Source organism: Chenopodium quinoa, unplaced genomic scaffold (genome assembly GCF_001683475.1).
Source record: "Chenopodium quinoa cultivar QQ74 unplaced genomic scaffold, ASM168347v1, whole genome shotgun sequence".
NCBI lineage: Eukaryota > Viridiplantae > Streptophyta > Magnoliopsida > Caryophyllales > Amaranthaceae > Chenopodium > Chenopodium quinoa.
Window position 1 is genome coordinate 341853 of NW_018744589.1, and position 24854 is coordinate 366706.

The following is a 24854-nucleotide window of genomic DNA, read 5'->3' on the forward strand; positions in this document are numbered from 1 at the left end:
TCGAATTTTGGACTTGCTGCTTTTGAATTTTGGCTATAGGTGTTTCGTCCGGATTTTTGATTTTTTGGACTTGGATGGGAATTTCGGTTAGGGGGTAGTTTTCTAGGCCGAGGGATTGCTGAGGGCTTGGCTGGGCTGACTATGCCGAAAAGCCAAGTGACCCCTAGCTCTCGGCATCCCTGGTGTTTGAGAGTGAGACGACTGAGGGAGGCATGAGAGTGAGGAGAGGGTATGCTGGAGGGGTAGGAGCGATGTGAGGGAGGAGCATGGGTGAGCATCGAGGGAGTAGGGTGCCCTCTGCTGGCACGGCCGCGGGGGTCGCTGGTGCTGCCGAGGGGTTTCTTGGCGCGCCGAAGGGGTGTATAGCGCACAGGCCGAGGGCCCTTGTGTGCGGAGAAGTGCAAGAAAAAGCGAGAAAACCCGAGGAATCCGATGGGTTTTGAACGAGTATAGCTAGGCAGAGAGAGAGAGAGAGATGCAAAGCTAATTTGTGAGGTTTGAGAGGGGATATGGAATGCCGAGGGGGTACTCGTGCGGCTGACGGGGTTAGGCGCAGGCCGAGGGAAGTGTCGGTGTGCTAAGGGCCTTTTCTTTGAGACAAGCCGGGGTAAGAGAGACCTGAGAGATGCAATGTAAGTTGGGATTTGGCTTTTACTTGTGTATTTTTAGAGTGAGAGCCGAGATTAGAGGGGGATGCTGAGAGGTTGCTCCAAGCCGAGGGGGTGAGCGAGCCGACCCTGGGGTAACCTCAGCCATGCCGAGGGGGTCTTTAGCACTGCCGAGGGCCTGATGCGCCCTGTCGAGCCGAGGAAAAATAGTAACCCCAGCTCTCGGCATTTCTCAAGTTCGTTTTTTTTTTATTTTTTTTTTTTATGATGAATGCCGAGAGGGTCTCAAGCCAGGCCGAGGGGGTGAGCTGTGCGCTCGGCCTGCTACCCCTAGGTGAAGGCAAATTTTGAGAGAGTGCTAAGGGCTTTAATAGACAGATAGGCCGAGGGAAATAGCTTTTAGGATCAAAGCTCTTGGGTTTTTACTTGGAAATTTTTAGCTAAGCTTAGAGTTTGTAAGGTGAGGCAAGCCGGAAAAAGAGAGGATGAGGGATATACCCAGATTTTTACTTGGTAAAAAAAATTTTTAGGAGTTTTTCCCACACTTGCATGTGTTTTTCACCTGGGCTTGATTTTTAATTTTCTAACTCTTGGATTCTTGTTGCTATTTTCAGAAGTATTTCTCCCCGGGGTGCACTTGATTTTGCTTCGAGAAATCCTTCCGGCCTCTCTGACTAGTTGGTGAGTCTTCAATACTTAGTTTATTTTCTCTAAGTATCATATCTCCATGCTTAGTAATTATTTGCTACTTTTTCCTTGTTTGCTTGCTTGTTCCTCGGCTGCGCTATTGATGATGTTAGGCTTAGAGGTACGCTTGTTGTATTTTTGTATGTTTAGTGAGCATTCCTCGAGGTAGTCTTGAGTTGAGCTATGCATGTATCATGAACGACCAAGCGACTCAAGACTACCTTGACTCTCTCCCCGGCCCTTCATCTTATGATTTGTCTAAGGAAATCTGGGCGGGGGGGAGTACTTGTAACAAATGTAATTGGTAGTAGTGTTGATTCTTCTGTTCCTTTGGGTGTGCCTTTTCCATGTGTGCCATCCTCACCCCCCGAGCATGATTTAGGCTTTGATTATTTTTTACCTCCTTCCCCTTGGGACTTCCCCTTGGGAAGTTTCTCTTGCACGTGAACCGACTTCTAGGGGTTCTTTGAACAGATTGCTTATTGACGGAGTGGTGACAATGTCAAGTGAGGATGATACTTCTGCTTCTCTTGGGGCGCCGATGCCTTTTAAACCACCTGTAGACGCCCATTTGTGTCTCCCCAAAACCAAACCCAGTGATGAGTACCTTTCACGTCGAATCATAATCGAATGAAGTGAATGTGTGGAAAGTCTAGTGTTGCGGAAAGTTTTAATTTCTTCTCTCCTCTCTGTTTTTGAAAACTTATTTTAAGAAAACAGCCAATCCAGTTTGGTTGGTCCATGATACGGGTCCAATAGTAGTGTAGTTGGATGGGGCTTGCAAAGACCTTTCCAACGATATATTATAAGCCCAATTCCGATGAATATTGATGAAGTTATGGCCAATTTACTAAACTGGGCCCGGTTTGAGCTTTATGTACGACCCAATGATCTAGGGGAGGGCCTAATATGATTTATCATTCCTAATGCAATTAGGAATGGTTTTAGTCTTCTAGATTCTTCTAGAAGGTTCTTTTCATTCCTAATTCAATTAGCATTGATAAATTGACTTTTGTTGACTTTTCAGAGTTTTAATCAAAATCAAATAGCATTTTTGAGGAAATTATATGATTTTATCCTCCAGTACAGCAAACTTATCTAATTTTTGAAAACGCGCTAAAATTAGGCTTGGCGCCTGACCCCAGGCTTTGGCGCCTGGAACCAGGCCTGGCGCCAGTGTTGGTGCCTAGCGCCAGTTAGCCAGGGTTTGCGCTAGCTCTGTTTTTGTGCGTCAGACTCTGTTTTGTTTATTTTATCTTTTTAACTGATTTCTCTATAAATAACGTATTAAAAACTCCGTTTTCATTAACCAATTCTCACGATCATTCATCGACAATCAGTTTTCTAATTCTCTCATCTCTTTCTCTTTTAATTTTTACTTTGCTTTTTCATACAAAATTCCGCATTCGCAAGATCTAGAAACACCTAGCCATATTCGAAGTTGCCTTTTCCCTAGACGTGAAAGGTTTAATTTCTGAGGGTTTGGTCCCAAATCTCTATTTCAATTATTTAATTTAGTTGTTTGATTATTATTTTCCTTAAAGCTACTAACATGTGTATTTTGTTATTAGAAAGAGGTACGAGAAATCAAAGTAAGTACTTTAATTGATTAATTGATTTTATGATGTAGAAATCATGTTTAAATTGTTATAATGATATTCCTAGTATCATGTCTAAGGTAATTCAAATATGCTTATTATGATTGTTACGATGCTTCCTATTTTCTGCCTAATATTTATGATTGTTAGTATCATGTTAGGGCTAAAGATTTGATTTTTATTGCTTAGTGACATGCTAGGGTTTGTTATTAATCTTGTTATATCATGCCTAGGATCTTGCTATTATTATTATGCTTTAACATGATTATGTTAATTATGATTAATTTTATTATTTTAATTATGATTATAATTGTTATAATTTATGATCATGTATTGTTATGATTATTATTATTCATGTTTATTCTAATGATTGATTATTATTATGTTGCTTGATATTTATTTTTATTGCTTGATCACGCCTTTATGCATGTTTAAAGGGAATTGGTACTTGTAATCACGCTTAATAAGATATTAATAATCTTGTTAGGGTTAATTTGATTATAATTCAAGTGATCGCCAATAATAGATTTATTTGTGCATTAATATTCAACCAACATAGATTAAACAGGTTTAGGGTTAATCCTATTGATTGCATGTTAATTAAAAAGCTCACATGAATACGATCAGAATAAAGTAGAGGCCTATTATTAGGGCAGTTTCAATCTTTTTTAAGTTGGATTTGTACCTTCATCCCCAAACCCTTTTTTGGTTCTAGACCTTATGGAGTTGACGATCTCTTGGATCGTTAAGGGGTGTAACCTTCATCCTATGAACGGTTTACAAGTTCCTTAAAAACTTGTTGGCGACTCTTTTGCTCTATCTTCTTCCCTTTTGGACGCCACCGTACTTTAGTGTATGATCACAGTGGGGTTCAAGCTAGTGGAATTTAAGGCTTGAAATATATTCCCTACAGTTTTTGGCGACTCCACTGGGGAGGATTTCTATTTTAATTCCTGAATTTGTTTCGGCAATGATTTAGAATGAGTGGATGAGATTCGAAACGTTCTAAGTTTTTTATGTGCGTAATTTTGATTAACATTATTGTCATATGCATAAAAAAGATCTCATTGGAAAGACCATCCGTAATGAGTTAAAAACATAGGATTTTACACGTAGGAAATTTGAAAAATATCTTTCACAACTAGGACCGAAATAACACCGCGCGAAACTGGAAAATTTTATCGAGCACAGAAAGCTGCTGAGGCATGTGGGAAGTAGCGTCAGAGGCCAGAGCTTGGTGTCAGCATTTTAGCCGTAGCGCCAGACGCCAGTATTGGCGCCAGGCGCCAGTCTCTGATTGCTGGCGCCAATTTCCCCCAATACCGAGCCAGAAATATGCGTTCTAATTTCGATCGGTTTTTCGTATTGTTTGCTCGATCCTACTTCCTGATTGAATTTTTTCTCACTTTTCTGAAACCCATATGTGTTTTAAATATGGACATAACCCTCTGGGAATTCATGCTCCATCTACCCGATTGAACGGTCCGTGCAACAAAGGGAACATCCGAGATGTTGAATTCACCAAACCATGGAAGCGAGTTTTTTCTAAAGCTCACGGTGTCCCATCCACTCGCGCCAACCCTTCACGGTTAGGCTTCCGCGCGGTGCATCCGGACAATTAACCATGGACCCTCTTTGACTAAACCATATCCCAAACTTTAGAGAACTAGAGCCATGTTTAGGTTGCAAACTCATTGCATCATATTATGCCTACTTGACTAATTGTGCATTATTTGTTGTGCATACTCTATGTGATTTTTCTTAACTGTTTGTTTGACTTGTGTTAAGACTAAATAAACTGATTAATGACTAAAGGACTTTGTTTTATTAATTAATTAATTAAATATTTTGAGCTAATAAATAAATATAAAATCGAGTCATAGTTCCTTTAAGTCAACCCGAATTTTTATTCCCGTATACTTCATAAACGTCAACTTGTTTTGGTCATAGACGGAGTTATAGGAAGAACGTACAACCTATGGATCTGTAGCCCCGAGTTTTATCTTTAATTTGGCGTTGGTTTCATCCAAATCAGAGTCACAGATAAAAAGTTATGACTAAAATACCACAGTCTGTCCAGTTTAATGCATATACGTGAAGTCTTAACTTAGTCTTTTCTTGAGTCTAGTCACATAGTCTAGCCACATGGTCATGACACGAGTCTTAACATGTCACCTACACTCACTAGTCTTAGCACACACTTCGTACATACTCTTTACACACCATGACCATGTCTTAGGTTCATGCATGAGTCCGTCTTTTCCGTCATTTGAGTTGGGGGGTTCATTCTATTCCTAATTCTTCATACCCCTCCATCTACATCATTTTCCTTCACATTCCATTCCAATCTTTCTTTACTTCCTCCATCCATTGCATGTTGAATAAAGCTTGAGTTAAATAATTAACAATGAATATTCCCAAATTCCTTTTCCACAGTACTTTGTCGAGGAGAGAAGGACGATTAATCAAGGACAACCTCTTTATTCAAGTTTCACTTTTCGATAAACCGATTCGTCAAAAGAGAAAGGCTAAAAAGATAATGGCAACTCAAGAGGAAGTTAATGAACTTAGGAGTCAATTGACTGATGTGACTGAGACACTGAAGCTACTCACACTCAAGATCGATGATCCCGTGAAGCAACAACAAATGAACCTCATGCAAGAGAGTCTAAGCAAGCTATCTAGCGACTATAAATTTCAGGGCATGAGTTCACAAGGGGTCTCGCTGGACAAGGAACTTCTTCCGCATAAGTTCAACGCCACTGACATCCCAAAATTCAAGGCAACATATAATCCTTACTTTCATCTAAGATATTTTGAAACCATAATGAGTATTAAGGGTATCGATAAGAAGGTTTTTCCCTCTCTGTTCTCACTATCTCTTGAAACCGTTTGCCAACAATGGTACTTCTACCTTGACAAAGAGAAAACCTCTACCTGGGAATCGATAGTAAATGCTTTCGTTGATAGGTACAAGTGCAATATTCAAGTTGAAACCGACCATAGACAACTTGAGATGCTAAGACAAAAAGAGAATGAAGGCTTCACTTCTTTCTTTAATAAATGGAGAGAAACTTCCGCCAAGATGATTGAAGTCCCTACCGAAAAGGAATCTGTGAGGATGTTTATCAAGAAACTCCAAGAGAAGTATTCAAAGCATTTAAAATATCAACACAATCTGAATACTTTCAAGGCCGTTTATGACATCGGAATTGAAATCGAAGATGACCTCGTAAAGCAAAAATCTACTAACAATAGTAACCATGGTGGCTGGAAAGGAAAGAAGAACGACAACCCTTCTTCTTCCGAAAACGACCACTCTAGTAACAATGTTAGTACCTTTGATCTTAGTGAAGTTTTAGCCATAGATAACAAAGGATCTAAGAAGAAACTAAGGAAAGACTTCACCCCCATTTGGATGAGCTACGATACTGCCTTCGATCGACTCCATGCCAAAGGACTCATTACTCCCATTGGACCTATTCAAGATCCCGCACCTGAAAAAAGATTGCCTAGTTGGAATCCAGACGAACACTGCAAGTACCATCAAGGTAGGGGTCATACTACTGAGAGCTGTTGGAAGCTAAAGGAGGCTATCCAACATTTGATTGATAATAACAAGCTTCCCATGCCTCCAGTTAACAAGAAGAACGAGTGATGATAAAGGAAACAACACAAGACAAGAGGCGAGCTTCAACGACAAGATCTCATGACCTCTTTTTCTATTTCTTTTTTATTTACTCTTTTCCTAATAAGTCTAGCATAGGCACCTTTTCTTTTCCCTTAGATTAATTTTGTAGATTCTTTCTTTTCATTTTTTTTATTTTTCTTTTAATAAAAATGAGCATTTATTTCCTTATATATGATCATTTCATTTCATTACATTGCAAAAAAAAAAAAAAAAAAAAAAATCCATGTCGAATTAAGCACAAGGTATACAAATGATTTGAGGCACCCCTTGTAGCCACGTCATATCTCCTTTCACCTTTACAATCCTTTCTTCATAAACCACTTTGAGCCTCGTCTAACGATAGACCCTTCATTTTTTTTTCAACCTACATCTACCTAACCTTGGGATGGGATGGTGTGTAACTTATGCAATTCTAAATAAGAGCTTGAGTAATTCAAAAGATCAAAATAAAAATAGCAAAAAATAAATAAAAGTGTATAAAAGGGCAAGTGTTCCAATGTCTTTGATATGAAAATATCTTCGATATGAACAAGTCTCAGATTGCGTCTCTTATCGAGTGCTCGGTACTGTGCCTGAGAAACATGAATTCCAAGTGAGTGATAGACCGCATGATCGGGATTGCCCACACTTATTAAAATAAAATAAATAAAGCAAAAAAAAAAAAAGAGCTAAAAAAGAGTAGAAACTCAAGCATAAAAATATAAAGATTCAAAAGCAAGGTTGCACACCTTAGGGGGCTTATCTAGGGTCTTGATCCTTTATCCCTTTCTTCTATAACCTTTAGCCTAACCACGTTACCACCCTCAAAAGACCTTTTTGAGGTATACACACTTGTGCGAGGTTCGGCTAGAGCTACGTTCGACCTGATTCCTAACGGATACGTAGGCAACCTCACATCGAGGTGCGGCCGTAATAAACATGCATTGATATTCACATTCACACAGTCATACCATAATCATATCAAAGGATCTCCAATGCTCATCCCTATTCATTTAGAGCTAGACTTGGGGGCTTGATCCTTACATCATTAGCTTACTTAGCCTAAGAGTCACCACCATTTGACTCTTTTCAATATATTTTTCCACACACTTAGCTCTTGTGGCCTAGCTTTAGTGTCACTTTCACACACATCACAAATACATGACCAAATATATACCTTCCCTTGGGAACCCTTTGTCATGGAATCTTAACACAACGTTGAAGCATGCCTTGTCATATCAACATCACTCATCAATCATAATTATCATTGCATCACGAAGTATGAAGTGCTTAGCCTCCGTGCCTAAGTTACCCAAATACTTTCATCATTGAGTCAACCATTGAGATAGCCTAGGATGGGTTAATCCTTGCACCTTGAGAGATAGTATCAAACAACATTTGACTAAGCTCATTCAACATGCACCTTCAAAACTTCGATTCTTTTTCGCGTCTTTCTTTTTCGGGAGAAAGTCGATACCCTCCACAAAAATGACGGAAATTTTTTGCTTTTTGCATTTTTGAGTCACATTGAGTCAACACTATGCACACATGGGTCACGAGTCACACGTGTCATTTCACTCTGAGTCGAGTCAACCTCGAGTCATTCAATCACAGCAAGTCAAGTTAATACCTTGAGTCGTGTCAAGTCAATGAGTCAAGCGACGCTAAACCTTAGGTCAACCCTAATATAATTAAGCCTTAGGTCAAACCTAAGATGATTAAAGAATTTGGCAAAGTTCTATAGTAAAAAAATAATACAGGTGCAGCAGAATAAGGAAGACCCTACTCTAGGGCTGGCAAAATCTGACCCGACCCGAAAACACGACTCGAACCCGACCTGAAAATAGCGGGTTAGGGTTGAGGTTTTCGACCCGAAAACTTAAATGGGTTGACACGAACCCGACCTGATTTTTAAATGGGTTAGGTTAAGGTTGGAAATCCTAACCCGAAAATGACCCATATAACCTGAAAAAAAAAAATCAGATCATTATAGGTAACCCTAACTCATTTAAGTTAACAAAAATATCTATTTATATATAAAAAAATCCCAAAGAAAACCTACAGCCCAAATCAAAATGAGCCATCCTATTAAAACCAAAAACCCTAAACTTCTCCTTTCTTTTTCACTTCACTCAGCCGCTTCTCACCCTTTCTCTCTCTAAAAATTTCTCTCTCTTAAATCCTTAAACTACTCTCTAATCTTTTTCATCCCCTAAATTTCTCTCTAATCCTTGGATTTTCATTAATCTATACTTCCTGCTAAACACTTCACCTTCTTCTCAACATCTACTTCATCATTTCAAGGTATTTGTTGTTTTATATGTATTTGTTTTATGAAAAATACGGTTTGGTCATGCTAAAGTACAGTTTTATATGCTAATAATAGTTGTTATTTTATGTTAAATTGTTGTTGATTTGTTATGATTTCTGTTGTTAATTGTTGTTTTGCATGTTTTTATACGAATTTATCATGCTAATTAATATCAATAGTTGTATTTATACGGTTTTACATACAAAATTTTGTTCTTAATTATTGTTTGTGTTATTTTTTATGGCAGCAAGTTGCGGCTACTCAAATCCATCTTTCTTTACAGAGAGGAGAAGATTCATTCCACTATGGAGGGTGGGCATAACCAAGAGAATTGAAGATTTTATTTAAATCACCATAGCTTTTGATATTCAATTTGTAATTTGTTAAGTAGACTACTTGGTTTGTAATCTATTAAGTAGTTTTGTTAGACAATTTTGTTTGGGTTTGAATCTCTGTTTTGCTTGAGAATTTAAAATGCAATTGAATGAACTGAAAAAAATAATCTTTTGAATGAATAAATCAGATTGGCTGGGTTGATCCAACCCAAATAAATCAACCTTTTTTAAGACCTAAAAAAGTTTTGGGTCAAATCAGGTCATTTTCGGGTTGACCCGAACCCGAAAAATTCAGGTTCAGGTTGAGGTTTTCAACCCGAAATGTTAAATGGATCAGGTTCAGGTCAGGGGGTAGCTGACCCGAAATCAGCTGACCCGAACACGAACCCGACCGACCTGATCCGATTGCCAGCCCTACCCTACTCCAATTCCTGGCGCCAGAGATATCTCAGCAGCGACAAAGCTCAAAGCCTCTTAGAACAGCAATTTCGGGTTCCTTGGTACGCCAGTTAGCCCATATAAGCAATTTGACATGATTGAGTAGTCGATTTGTTTACAACCGCAAATAGGTGATCGACCTGATGAAAGATCGTCTCACTTAGCTTAAAGCGCCTAAGCATTGGCTCAAAATCAGAAAAGGAACCGACGTATAGGTTCAAAGCAACGAAAGCGCCGACGTACAGGCATAGCGGAAGCAAAGTTCGAGCGAGCTTTAAAGATCGACAAGTGTTGGTCTTCGGTAATATTCTTCGGAATATTATCGCAAAAACTGAGGATGACTTCAAGTAAATTTATTTTCGACAGCGTTCGCTAAGATTGTGGAAGTTGTCACCAAAGATTTGAGAAGATAGCACGAGATGGGCGGTCTTCGACGGCATTCGCTAAGATTGTGGAGGTTGTCACCAAAGATTTGAGAAGATAGCACGAGATGGGTGGTCTTCAACGGCATTCGCTAAGATTGTGGAGGTTGTCATCCAAGATTTGAGAAGATAGCACGAGATGGACGATCTTCGACGGCGTTCGCTAAGATTGTGGAAGTTGTCACCAAGATATGAGAAGAACGGTTCATGATGAGGCGGTCTTCGACGAATTTTTCTATGATTGGAAAGGTTGTCACTATGATTCAAGAAAAGGCTCAAGATGTAGCAACATTGATCGACGGCGTTCCCTAGATTGCGGAAGATCGTCAAAACAAACAGCAAGATGGCGTTCCAAAGATGGTGGAAAGTTGTCAAAAAGCAACTGAAGATTGTTTCAAGAGGAATAATCTTCGATAGTATTCCCTTGGATGTGGAATATTATCAATGCGGATGGAGATTGTTTCAAGAGAAGTAATCTTTGATAGTATTCCCTTGGATGTGGAATATTGTCAAAGCGGAGGAGGATCGTTTCAGGCGAAGCAATCTTCCAAATTGGAAGCAGTTACAGGCGTAGCGGTTTTCAAGCGGGATGGCATTCTCTAGCTTGCAGGAGGTCATCAAAACAATCGGTTACTTTTAGAGACGTGTGCTCGACGGTGCAAGATACACGTTTCTTAACTCTCTTATTTGTTTAACTAACGCTAGTTTGCAGGTATCAGCGTTACAAGATTGATTTAGGATCGCAGAACGTTCTGAATCATTCTTCGTCCCTATCGATACTTTGACTTTTGTTTTCGAATTTCGCGTTTCTCCAAACTCAGTCAAAGTGGGAGCTTCTGTAGACACCCATTTGTGTCTCCCCAAAACCAAACCCAGTGATGAGTACCTTTCACGTCGAATCATAATCGAATGAAGTGAAAGTGTGGAAAGTCTAGTGTTGCGGAAAGTTTTAATTTCTTTTCTCTCCTCACTGTTTTTGAAAACTTATTTTAAGAAAACAGCCAATCCAATTTGGTTGGTCCATGATACGGGTCCAATAGTAGTGTAGTTGGATGGGGCTTGCAAATACCTTTCCAACGATATATTATAAGCCCAATTCCGATGAATATGGAGGAAGTTATGGCCAATTTACTAAACTGGGCCCGGTTTGAGCTTTATGTACGGCCCAATGATCTAGGGGAGGGCCTAATATGATTTATCATTCCTAATGCAATTAGGAATGGTTTTAGTCTTCTAGATTCTTCTAGAAGGTTCTTTTCATTCCTAATTCAATTAGCATTGATAAATTGACTTTTGTTGACTTTTCAGAGTTTTAATCAAAATCAAATAGCATTTTCGAGGAAATTATATGATTTTATCCTCCAGTACAGCAAACTTATCTAATTTTTGAAAACGCGCTAAAATTAGGCTTGGCGCCTGACCCCAGGCTTTGGCGCCTGGAACCAGGCCTGGCGCTAGTGTTGGCGCCTAGCGCCAGTTAGCCAGGGTTTGCGCCAGCTCTGTTTTTGTGCGTCAGACTCTGTTTTGTTTATTTTATCTTTTTAACTGATTTCTCTATAAATAACGTATTAAAAACTCCGTTTTCATTAACCAATTCTCACGATCATTCATCGACAATCAGTTTTCTAATTCTCTCATCTCTTTCTCTTTTAATTTTTACTTTGCTTTTTCATACAAAATTCCGCATTCGCAAGATCTAGAAACACCTAGCCATATTCGAAGTTGTCTTTTCCCTAGACGTGAAAGGTTTAATTTCTGAGGGTTTGGTCCCAAATCTCTATTTCAATTATTTAATTTAGTTGTTTGATTATTATTTTCCTTGAAGTTACTAACGTGTGTATTTTGTTATTAGAAAGAGGTACGAGACATCAAAGTAAGTACTTTAATTGATTAATTGATTTTATGATGTAGAAATCATGTTGTAGACACCCATTTGTGTCTCCCCAAAACCAAAACCAGTGATGAGTGCCTTTCACGTCGAATCATAATCGAATGAAACGAAAGTGTGGAAAGGTCTAGTGTTGCGGGAAGTTTTATTTCTTTTCTCTTCTCCCTGATTTTGAAAACTTTATTTTAAGAAAACATCCAATCCAGTTTGGTTGGTCCATGATATGGGTCCAATAGTGGTGTAGTTGGATGGGTCTTGCAAATACCTTTCCAACGATATATTATAAGGCCAATTCCGATGAATATTGAGTAAATTATGGCCAATTTACTAAACTGGGTCCGGTTTGAGCTTTATGTACGGCCCAATGTTCTAGGGGAGGGCCTAATATGATTTATCATTCCTAATGCAATTAGGAATGGTTTTAGTCTTCTAGAATCTTTTAGAAGGTTCTTTTCATTCCTAATTCAATTAGGACTCTTCAGAGTTTTAATCAAGATCAAATAGCATTTTCGAAGAAATTATATTATTTTATCTTCCAGTACGGGAAATTTATCAGATTTTCGAAAACGCATTGAAATCCAGTTTGGCGTCCAAACCCAGGCCTTGGCGCCTGGAACCAGGCTTGGCGCCAGATGCTAGCCATTGGCGCCTGGCGCCAGTTAGCCAGGGCTGGCGCCAATGCTGTTTTGTGATCTTCAGACTCTGTTTTGTTAAATTATCTTTTTTGGCTGATTTTCTTTATAAATATCGTATTAAAAACTCCGTTTTCATCATCATCTACAATCATCATTCACCAATTATCATCAATTAGCACTCATCAACTCTCTTTATTCACCAATTTTAATCTACAATTTATTCATCAATTCTCTTTATTTTTACAAATCATTCACCAACTACATTCATCATCTACAACCAACTTTCACCAATTATCATCAATTACCATTCATCAACTCTCTTCATTCACCAATTGCCAACATTCGTCATCTTTCATTCATCAATTTTCATATAACATTAATTCTTTAGCATTCTTTCTTTCTAAACTTTGTTTTCAAATACAAAATTCCGCATTCACAAGATCTAGAAACACCTAGCCATATTCGAAGTTGCCTTCGCCCTAAACGTGAAAGGTTTTAATTCCTGAGAGTTTGGTCCCAAATCTCTCTTTCGATTATTTAATTTAATTGTTTTGATTATTATTTTCCTTGAAGTTACTAACGTGTGTATTTTGTTATTAGAAAGAGGTACGAGGCATCAAAGTAAGTACTTTAATGGTTTAATTTATATTATGATGTAGAAATCATGCTTAGATTGTTATTTTAATTCCTAGTATCATGTCTAAGGTAACTTTAGTATTAAGTATGATTAAAAGTACGGTGCTTCCTATATTCTTCCTAATATTTATGATTGTTAGTATCATGTTAGGGCTAAAGATTTGATTTTTAATGCTTAGTGACATGATAGGGTTTGTTATTAATCTTGTTAGTATCATGCCTAGGATCTTGTTATGTTTTAACATGATTATGATTAATGTTATTATTCATGATGTTGATTATTTATTATGTTGCTTGATATTTATTTATTGTTTGATCACGCCTTTTATTGCATGTTAAAGGGAATTTGTACTTGCAACCACGCTTAATAAGATAATTAATAATCTTGTTAGGTTAATTGTGATTATAATTCAAGTGATCGCCAATAATAGTTTATTTGTGCATTAATATTCAACCAGCATAGATTAAACAGGTTTAGGGTTAATCCTACTGATTGTATGTTAGTCAGAAAGCGCACATGAATACGAGCAGAATAAAGTAGAGGCCTATTATTAGGGCAGGTTCAATCTCTTTTAGGTTGGATTTGTACCTTCATCCCCAGACCCTTATTTGGTTCATGACGTTATGGAGTTGACGATCTCTTGGATCGTTAAGGGGTGTAACCTTCACCTCGTGAACGGTTTACAAGTTCCTTAAAAACTTGTTGGCGACTCTTTTGCTCTATCTTCTTCCCTTTTGGACGCCACCGTACTTTAGCGTATGATCATAGTGAGGTTCAAGCTAGTGGGATTTAAAGGCTTGAATTTATTCCCTACACATGTTTAAATTGTTATTATGATATTCTTAGTATCATGTCTAGGGTAATTCAAATATGCTTATTATGATTGTTACGATGCTTCCTATTTTCTGCCTAATATTTATGATTGTTAGTATCATGTTAGGGCTAAAGATTTGATTTTTATTGCTTAGTGACATGCTAGGGTTTGTTATTAATCTTGTTAGTATCATGCCTAGGATCTTGCTATTATTATTATGCTTTAACATGATTATGTTAATTATGATTCATTTTATTATTTTAATTATGATTATAATTGTTATAATTTATGATCATGTATTGTTATGATTATTATTATTCATGTTTATTCTAATAATTGATTATTATTATGTTGCTTGATATTTATTTTTATTGCTAGATCACGCCTTTATGCATGTTTAAAGGGAATTGGTACTTGTAATCACGCTTAATAAGATATTAATAATCTTGTTAGGGTTAATTTGATTATAATTCAAGTGATCGCCAATAATAGATTTATTTGTGCATTAATATTCAACCAACATAGATTAAACAGGTTTAGGGTTAATCCTATTGATTGCATGTTAATTAAAAAGCGCACATGAATACGATCAGAATAAAGTAGAGGCCTATTGTAGGGAATAATTTCAAGCTTTAAAATCCCACTAGCTTGAACCCCACTGTGATCATACACTAAAGTACGGTGGCGTCCAAAAGGGAAGAAGATAGAGCAAAAGAGTCGCCAACAAGTTTTTAAGGAACTTGTAAACCGTTCACGAGGTGAAGGTTACACCCTTAACGATCCAAGAGATCGTCAACTCCATAAGGTCATGAACCAAATAAGGTTTCGGGGATGATGGTACAAATACAATCTAAAAGAAATTGAACCTGCCCTAATAATAGGCCTCTACTTTATTCTGATCGTATTCATGTGCGCTTTCTGACTAACATACAATCAATAGATTAACCCTAAACCTGTTTAATCTATGTTGGTTGAATATTAATGCACAAATAAACTATTATTGGTGATCACTTGAATTATAATCACAATTAACCCTAAACAAGATTATTAATTATCTTATTAAGCGTGATTGCAAGTACAAATTCCCTTTAACATGCAATAAAAGGTGATCACGCAATAAAGAATAAATAACATCTAGCAACAATAATAATCATAATAATAATTATCATGAATAAAATAATCATCATCAAAATAATAATCATAAATAATAACAATTATAATAATTATCATGTTCATGTTAATATTATAGCATAATAAAAATAGCAAGATCCTAGGCTGATACTAACAAGATTAATAACAAACCCTAGCATGTCACTAAGAAATAAAAATCAAGTCTTTAACCCTAACATGATACTAACAATCATAAATATTAGGAAGAATATAGGAAGCATTGTAACAATCATACTTAATACTAAAGTTACCCTAGACATGATACTAGGAATTAAAATAACAATCTAAGCATGATTTCTACATCATAATATCAATTAATCAATAAAGTACTTACTTTGATGCCTCGTACCTTTTTCTAATAACAAAATACACACATTAGTAACTTCAAGGAAAATAATAATCAAAACAATTAAATTAAATAATTGAAAGAGAGATTTGGGACCAAACCCTCAGAAATTAAAACCTTTCACGTCTAGGGCGAAGGCAACTTTGAATATGGCTAGGTGTTTCTAGATCTTGTGAATGCGGAATTTTGTATTAAAAAGCAAAGTTTAGAATATTTATTCTAAAGAATGAATGAAGATTGATGAATGAAAGAGATGAACGAATAGGATGAATGAAAGAGATGAATGAACGTTGATAATTGTTCTATAGATGAATGTTAATTGATGAATAATTTGTGAATGAAGAGAGTTGATTAAAACTTAAGAATCAAGAGAATTGGTGAATGAAAACGGATTTTTTAATACGATATTTATAGAGAAAATCATCCAAAAAGATAATTTAACAAAACAGAGTCTGAAGATCGTAGAAACACATTGGCGCCATCCCTGGCTATTTAGCGCCAGCACCAGTGGCTAGCGCCTGGCGCCAATCCTGGTTCCAGGTGCCAAGTCCTGGGGTTGGACGCCAAAGTCACGCGTTTTCGAAAGTGATAAATTTCCTGTACTGGAAAATAAAATAATATAATTCCAAACGAAAATGCTATTTGATCTTGATTAAAACTCTGAAGAATCCTAACTGAATTAGGAATGATAAAGACCTTCTAGAATGTTCTAGAAGACTAAAACCATTCCTAATTACATTAGGAATGATAAATTATATTAGGCCCTCCCCTAGATCATTAGGCCGTACTTAAAGCTCAAACTGCGCCCAGTTTAGTAAATTGGCCATAACTTCCTCAATATTCATCGGAATTGGGCTTATAATATATCGTTGGAAAGGTCTTTGCAAGCCCCATCCAACTACACCACTATTGGACCCATATCATGGATCAACAAAACTGGATTGGCTGTTTTCTTTAAAATAAAGTTTCAAAAACAGGGAGGAGAAAAAGAAATAAAACTTTCCGCAACACTAGACCTTTCCACACTTTCGTTTCATTCGATTATGATTCGACGCGAAAGGCACTCATCACCGGGTTTGGTTTTGGGGAGACACAAATGGGTGTCTACAGAAGCCCCCACTTTGACTGAGTTTGGAGAAACATAAGTTTCGAAAACGAAAGCCAAAGTATCGATAGGGACGGAGAATGATTCAGAACGTTCTGCGATCCTAAATCAATCTTATAACGTCGATACCTGCAAAACTAGCATTAGTTAAACAGATAAAAGAGTTAAGAAACGCGTATCTTGCACCGTCGAGCACACGTCTCCGAAAGTAACTGATTTGTTGTTGCACTGTTGTTTTGATGACCTCCTGCAAGCTAGAGAATGCCATCCCGCTTAAAAACTGCTACGCCTGTAATTGCTTCCAAATTAGAAGATTGCTTCACCCAAAACTATCCTCCCCGTTGTGATAATATCCCACGTCCAAGGGAATATCATCGAAAATTATTTCTCTTGAAATAATTCTCATCCGCATTATGATCATCTTCCATGCCTCGGGAACTATGATCGAAGACAACTTCGCCCGAAATTACCTTCAGCTGTTTATGACAACTTTCCACAAGCTAGGGAATGATGCCGAAGACATCTTCTCTTGAAGTCATCCTCATTTGATGCGATAATTTTCCAAAGGAAAATATCGAAGATCCACGCCCGTCGATCTTTAAAAGTTCGCCTGAACTTTGCTCTTGCTATGCCTGTACGTCGGCGCTTTTTTGCTTTGAACCTGTATGTCGGTGCCCTTTGTTCTTGAACCTATATGTCGGTGCCTTTTGCTCTTGAACCTATATGTCGGTGCTTTTTGCTAATGAGCCAATGCTTAGGCGCTTTAAGCTAAGTGAGACGATCTTTTCATCAGGTCGATCACTTTATGTAATCAAGTCGATTACCTAATCATGTCAAATTGCTTAGAGGGGTTAACTGGCGTACCAAGGAACCCAAAATATATTGCAGAAGGCTAGCACAACCCCAACAGATGGCTGGCTGCTTTGGCGTCGCTGAAAAACAATCAGCGCCAGCCATATGGCGTTAGCGCCAGGCGCTGGCATTGACGTCAGGCGCCAAGCACAAAACGTGACGCCAATGCCTAGGGACTGGCGCCAGCACGGAATCTTCTTTAAAATCCCGTTTTCGTAAATATTCTTGCTCTGGTTTGTCGCGAACGCTGCTTGAAGAAACCGAAAGCTTCATTTGATCGTTGCTCACTCGTTTTTCAACTGAATTCGCTCAAATTTGTTGCAAACCAAAGCTCTTTTCATCTATATTTCCGATCTATGTAAGTTTTCCTCAAAATCACACCGGTTTTTTATGAATTCTTGGCATGTTTATTCACGAATTTCATGAAAATTCGAAATTTATAATGCTCAATTTGCTTTGTTTATCAAGTTTTATGCCATGAAATTGCTTGTTTATGTTTGTATATTGCCTTGGGAGTAATTTGAGACTTGTTTGACTCAACTTGGTGAAGGAATGAGCAATCCGCCATTGTTGGACCCCTTAAGGTCGTGAAGGACATTGTGACTTGTTCTTGATGTTTTTGCTAGCAATTCTTGTTCAATTTGTCACAATAATCACCATAGTGTTGCAAGAAATTGTTTGATTTCTTGAAAAAATACTGTCATGCTCAATTTGAATTTGTGCTCTGTTTAACTACTACGTACTCTGTTTTTTGCGAACATAGTATCATGCGGCTAGGCGAACCTTAGATACCTTAATTTATGATGATTCTGCACAATGTAGCATGGCTAGACAACGAGGTTCAGGATCACGGTCCCGTAACACTAGACGGGAGCATGAGCCCGTGGAGGACGACACCACACCGTCCACTTCGCTTGGTCGGTTCCCGGAGTGGGATGAGCAGACCTTGTTCTTTGCCCCTGTCCACCACATTTTTGAGAGGGTGAGACGGGGAACCGAGCTTGGGAGGACACGGCATCACGGCTCTGGCTGTGATGGTCTAGGCGATTTGTATAGGATGCATATCGCCAGAGACCGAGAGACGAGACTCCTATGGGAGTCCTGCGGACTGGTTGCCTTGTTCGAGATCTCCGAGGCTATGGTCGCCTCCAGCGGGGGTCACCACGTAGTACGCGCTTTGGTGGAGTTCTTCTGGGACACCACCAACACCTTTCATTTTCCATGGGGTGAAACGATGGTCACTCCTATAGACTTCAGTCTCATCACAGGACTGGAGTTCACTTCTATGCCGCTGCCGTTCGATGGCGGTATCGACGTCTTTTCTCCAGAGGTCGAGGAGTTGTTGGGGCCGATTGCTGTTCGGGCCTGAGCTGAGGTCGAGACGACTCAGTTCAGTGCTAGGGGGATTCGCCGCTCGGCGCTGGCAGCGGCTCTTGATGACGATGCAATCACCCGAGAGAAGCGGGTGCGCATATTTGTGCTGATGTTGTTGTCAGGGACATTCTCCCCTGACAGGGGTAGTAGGGTGTTGCTTTACTACCTCCCTGCTGTTCGCGATCTCTCGGCGGATCGGAACTTATGACTGGGCCAGCTTGGCCTACACTGACTTCGTTCACGCGCTGAGGGACTCGTGTCGCCACCGGTCCTTTAGGACGAACGTCGCTTTGTCTGCTTTCTGGAAGGTCGTAGAGGTAAACATTATTCCCTATAAAGTTTAGCCCTACATGTTAGTTAGCATTTACTCATGCTTTAGCTTTTTGTAGATCTGGTTCTACGAGTACTTTCCTTCCGGTGAGCGTCTCTTGGGGCGGCCACCATGTGGACCTGTCTACTGCACGTGTCCGGAGTCGGATCATCTCGGTACGACTTTTAGTGTTTATCTTGATCTTCTGCGATGTTTTGGACATGTTCTTACCCGATTGGTGTTTTTTATAGGGACCTGAGGTAGTATACCGACCATGGGGCGGTTGGACAGTCCCTGGATTAGCCGCACAGTACTCTGCTGAGCGTCGCTACTTTCTGGGGACCTATGGAGCGGTTATATATTTAGGGGAGAGAGTTGCTATCCAGCACTCTTCTGATGTTTTCGTTGTTCCTGCTCCCCCACCACGTCACATGTTCGACGAGAGAGAGTTGTCGAGCATGGCTGAGGAATCTGGTTCCCTCTGGCGGTCCCATATGATCCTTGGGCGGAGTTATGCTGAGGAGCTACTTCCTTTGTTAGCTCCAGCCCCTGTACAGGCCGAGGATGTGAGGGTAAGATCTTTAGCTTTTTATTTTTCGCTAAGTAGCCCCCAAGTAATACCTTGTTGATTTCTTTTCGTCTTATCAAGATGGTCCCACTGAGTTCGTGCCACCCCGTATGTCCATCCATTACCAGGGGACGTACGGGCCGATCGAGGAGATGATTTCTCCGGCTCCTGAGGGCGAGCGCTTCGTGGAGCGGTCGATTCCACGTCACCAGACTAGGGTAAGCCTAGTTTTTTAATACAAAATCTTGTATTCAGTCATCATGTATTTTCACTAACTTATTTTCTTTGACAGTTCTCACGCGAGGTGGTTTCGGCTATGGCACGATGCATAGATGCCTTCCGGAGCAAGCTCGTCCGGATGAGGAACGCGGCTACCTGTCGTCGAGACGACGCTGTCCGAGAGGTAACTTTTCTTCACTTATTATTTCTGTATTATGATTCAGTTTTACCTTGTTTCTGATTTAATTCTTTTTGCAGGGTCAGCCGATTGCTTCTCACACCCGTACGAGGCCTGAGGGGCGGAGATATCCGGCGAGGTCTAGCTCGAGACGTCGTCGTACTTCGTCAGGAGGTAGAGGTGGTCGTTCCGAGGCTGCTCGAGCCGACGTTGCTGAGGGTTCAGGATCTTCTTCTGAGGGTGCTCCTGCTGCACCGGTAGGAGAGGCTACCTCGGCTTTCAGAGGTGGTGGGATGTAAGAGGTTGGCTCGTCATCGCAGCAGCCTCCGCGGTCTCAGCCTCAGGTTGACCTTTGCTGGAGCGGTCCTGTTTTGAGTTTCCCTCCTCCTACAGAGACTGGAGCTGGTGCTGAGGCCGGAACTGGCGGAGAGGTGACTCCTCGGACGCTGCAGTTTTATGGTATGATGGGCCTACGTCCTCCGGCGCCGTAGTTTATTTCTGTATATGTATTTTATGTTGACTTTTTATAGAACTTTGCCTTTGACTTATTAATTGGACACTTTGTACTTTATGTTATTGTAAATTCATTATTATCTATTAATATGTTAGTGTATGTTAGTGTGTGCAAATGTGATAACAATTTTTGCGCAAAAATTCCGTCATTTTTATTATTGATGGAGGGTATTATCTGATCTCTCCCCCAAAAAGAAAAAATAAAAAGGAAAAATAAAACGGAAAAAAAGCTGATTTTTTGAAAATTAATAAAAAATCCAAAAAAAGAAATAAAAATTAACTAAAAATAATTGCTATATTTAATTAATTAAGAAAAGGATAGAAAAATATTTAAAATGGGGCCATAAAGTCATTAACCGACTCCAATTTAATATCAAAACGCAAACTGAGCACGCGCGGCCGTCCTGCTGACTTGGCGCCAGCTGGCGCCAGCCTGTGGCGCGTGGCGTCAGGCGCTACACATAGCGTGTGGCGCCAAGAGATGTTGTGTGATGCCAATATCGGGGTTTTGACGCCAATCGACGCTGATTCCGTATTTCATTCAGATTGAAATTCCTCGCAATTTGTGCATAAATAGCCCCCTGCTCAGCCGATTCTTCACATAATTCCAGCCAAAAAATTATTCTTCTCTTTAGAAAAAAATAATAATCATGTCTTTAGCCACTAATACTTCACCCAATATTCTCATGAATGGTGTCGATCTCTTAATGCTAGAGAAAGAAAAGAATTGGATTCATTTCACTTGGGGGGGATTTATGGCATTAAAGGGGTAGATTTAGACATAGACTTCATACGCACCGCTTTAGAATTTTGGAACATTGATACACATTGTTTTAGAATAGGGTATGATGAAATTAGCCCTTTGCCAGAGGAATTTGGTGCTATTTTAGGCTTCCCTGCAATAGACCTGGTAGTAATCCCTAGAGTAGATGCATATTACTATAAGGATTTTGAGCGCTTCTTTAACTTGAAGGAAAGGGATTTATCAAAAATAGTAGATGGCAATGTAGTGAACTTAAAAGAATTCGCACGCTATTATTTTGATAAACCGCTTTCTGAATTTTTTCACATATATAGAAGAAGAGCGTTCTTATTCTGCATGCTTAATCAATATTGTCTTAGTAGTGGTAAAATTAATGAGGGTCAATCAATTATAACCACTGTGCTAGAACAAATTGAATCAGGGAGAAATCCAATGCCATTGATAGTTGGAGAGACTATGATTAGTCTAGATGAATTGAAAAGGGACCCAAAAGCACCTCTTCGCGGTTCTCCAATTTTATTGCAGGTAGAAAAATAATATTTTTAATTACAGAAATCAAAAAATATATTTTTGTATTGTAATATTAATTTATTTGCATTGGAATTTTTTTTTTTTACAGATGTGGCTAATGGAGAGGCTAGGATTAATTAGCCCTCCGGACGACATTGAAAATTATACGCCCACTTGCTTTGTGAGAAGGAAGAAACGCATTCCTAAAATTGGGCGCCATGGGTGGAGAAAAGTCTTTGAATCGCGTGATTTTGCTATCAAGTGGGTCATCCCATGGTGGAAAATAAAAAGGATGGTTGGTGTTAACAAGCAACCTTTCTGCCGTCTTCCAAGCTTGTCTCGTGTAACATATTATTATCCCTGCAGAGTAAAGAGACAATATGGCTTGCTTCAAAATATTCCTTCCGGGGATCTTCGTCCTCCCTATGAGTATCCCGTATCTCAAGAAGTGGATAAATTTGACACTTATTGGAGCGCTAGACCTTTATGGGAAGTGATTACCCAAAAGGTTCCCCCTTCTTTACCTAATGATGTAAAGAAGTGGTTGTTGAAGAAGTCTTCAATTGATCAGGGTAGAACCGATGTGAAGAATCGTCTAGGTGGCAGGGTGACACCGGCCAAAGAACGCTTAGGTGCAAGAATTGAGTTCAAAACACCTACAATGCCTAAGAAGAAGAATACTACTAAAGACAAGGGGAAAAGGAAAGCTACAGACAAAAAGGTTTGGGTGGAAAAGAAGCATGGGGTGCTAGCTGAAGGAGAAACAATCTATTCTAAAATTGAATGTAGGTCCTCTAAAGGATGCTTACTAGCTAAAGTAATGGATGAAGAGGAGGAAACAGAAAAGAATTGGAAAAGAGCAAAGAAGGAGAAGAAAGATTAGAACATTTCTTAGCTCTAGATGGTTAATTTATTTCAGCCTTATTTAAATTCCATTAACAATGTAATTTTATTTTATTAATGAAATTTCAGCTTTCAATTAAATTGTCACTTTAAATTTATTTTATTAAAGCAATGAAAAACCGAAAAAAATAATTTTCCAGAAATCTTTTGAGTACGGAAGTCGAAAATTTTCCGAAAAACACCGAAATTTGCCTAGATTTTATGACTGAATTGGCGTCAGTAATTGCAGATTGGCGCCAGCTATTGAGGTCAGGCGCCAGGCGCTAATTCCATCGTCTGGCGCTAATGGCTTTTGGCTGGCGCCAGACTCTGTTCTGTGATGCCAATAATATAATTTTCCGACTTTTTGTTGACTTTTTGTTGATTCTGGAACGCGGAGATGTCGAAAAATAAAGTGGCCGCACCAGTAATAGGTTGCCTACGTATCCTTTCTTAAGGAATCAGGCCGAACGTAGCTTTCTTGAGTGTCCTACTCAAGTAATTATGGGTAGTATTTTTTAAGTTGGTCAAGATTGGTCATGTTTGAGAATTCATTGCCATCCATGTCAGTTAATTTTGCTGCACCACCTGACATGATTGTTTTGACAATGTAGGGGCCAGACCAATTAGGTCTAAGTTTTCCCCTTGGATCTAAAACATTTTTCCTTAGTGCTTTTAATACCAAATCACCTACTTTGATATTTCTTGTCTTGACCTTCTTATTAAAATGTCTAGCCATACGAGTTTGATAGCACTGAGTGTGATGTAGAGCTTCTAGTCGTTTTTCGTCGAGTAGAATCAATTCTTCATATCGTGCCCTAGTCCATTCGACTTCATTTAGTTTACTCTCTAGCGCAATGCGTAGAGATGGTATTTCTAGTTCGACGGGTTGTACGACATCCATTCCATATACCAAAGAAAATGTTGTATTTCCTGTTGACGTACGAATTGACGTGTGATAACCCCACAATGCAAAGTGAAGCTTGTTAGGCCAATCCTTATAATTCTCTGTCATTTTCTCAATGATAGTCTTTAGATTCTTATTAGCTGCCTCAACTGCTCCGTTTGCTTGAGGTTTATAAGGGGACGAATGATGATGTTGGATACCATATTTATGTAGCAATTCTTCACATTCGGCTTGAAAGTGAGTTCCATTGTCACTTATCATTTCATGTGGGACTCCATATCGACAAATGATATTTCTCTCGATAAAGAGTGCTACATGTTTTGCAGTAAGTTTAGCATATGATTGCGCTTCAACCCACTTCGTAAAGTAATCAACTGCTACTAGAATAAATTCGTGGCCTTCTGTCCCTGGGGGAGTGATCTTGCCGATTATGTCAATTCCCCATGTAGAGAATGGCCATGGTGATGTGTAGGTGTAAAGCAAAGATGGAGGAACGTGTTGCAAATTGGCATAAATTTGACACTTAAGACATCTTTTCACGTATTGATGACAATCCCTATTCATGGTCGTCCAATAATACCCTTCTCGCATTATTTTGTGGACTAACATTTTGCCATTTACATGAGTTCCACAGATTCCTTCCTGGACCATTCTCATTATTCTTTGTGCATCCACCTTACCTACGCATAGGAGAGCTCGACCTTTAGGTACCCTTTTATGTAGCTCATTGTCTTTGAGTACATATTGAGAAGCCAAAAGTCTCAAGGCTCGTTTTGCTCTTTTGTCAGCATGAGGAGGGTATTCTCCATTGGTGACATAGTTGAGAATGTCTGTGTACCATGTTTCTTCTTCTTGTTCTTCATCTCGTCTTGGACTGGATCGTCGTCTTCTATAGCCTGTATATATGTCGGTTTGTACCTTTTTTCGATAGTTAGATGCATTTGCTCGATATCCGTGGGAATCCTAACCATTGAGGCTAGTCTTGCCAAGGCATCAGCGAATTGGTTTTCTTCTCTAGGTAGATATGTGTATTCTACCTTCTCTAACTGGTCGGTAAGAGTTTCCAGATAAGTTTGGTAAGGGGCTAGGCTTTCGCTCCTTACTTTCCACCTTT

General features: G+C 39.1%; 1 long non-coding RNA gene across 1 annotated transcript; it reads left to right on the forward strand.

The window, feature by feature from the left end:
• The first annotated feature begins 8569 nt into the window (after window positions 1-8569).
• Window positions 8570-9363, forward strand: LOC110699539. Its single transcript, XR_002506913.1, has 2 exons — window positions 8570-8867; window positions 9122-9363. It is a non-coding gene; the product is annotated as an uncharacterized LOC110699539 (long non-coding RNA).
• Window positions 9364-24854: the final 15491 nt, after the last annotated feature.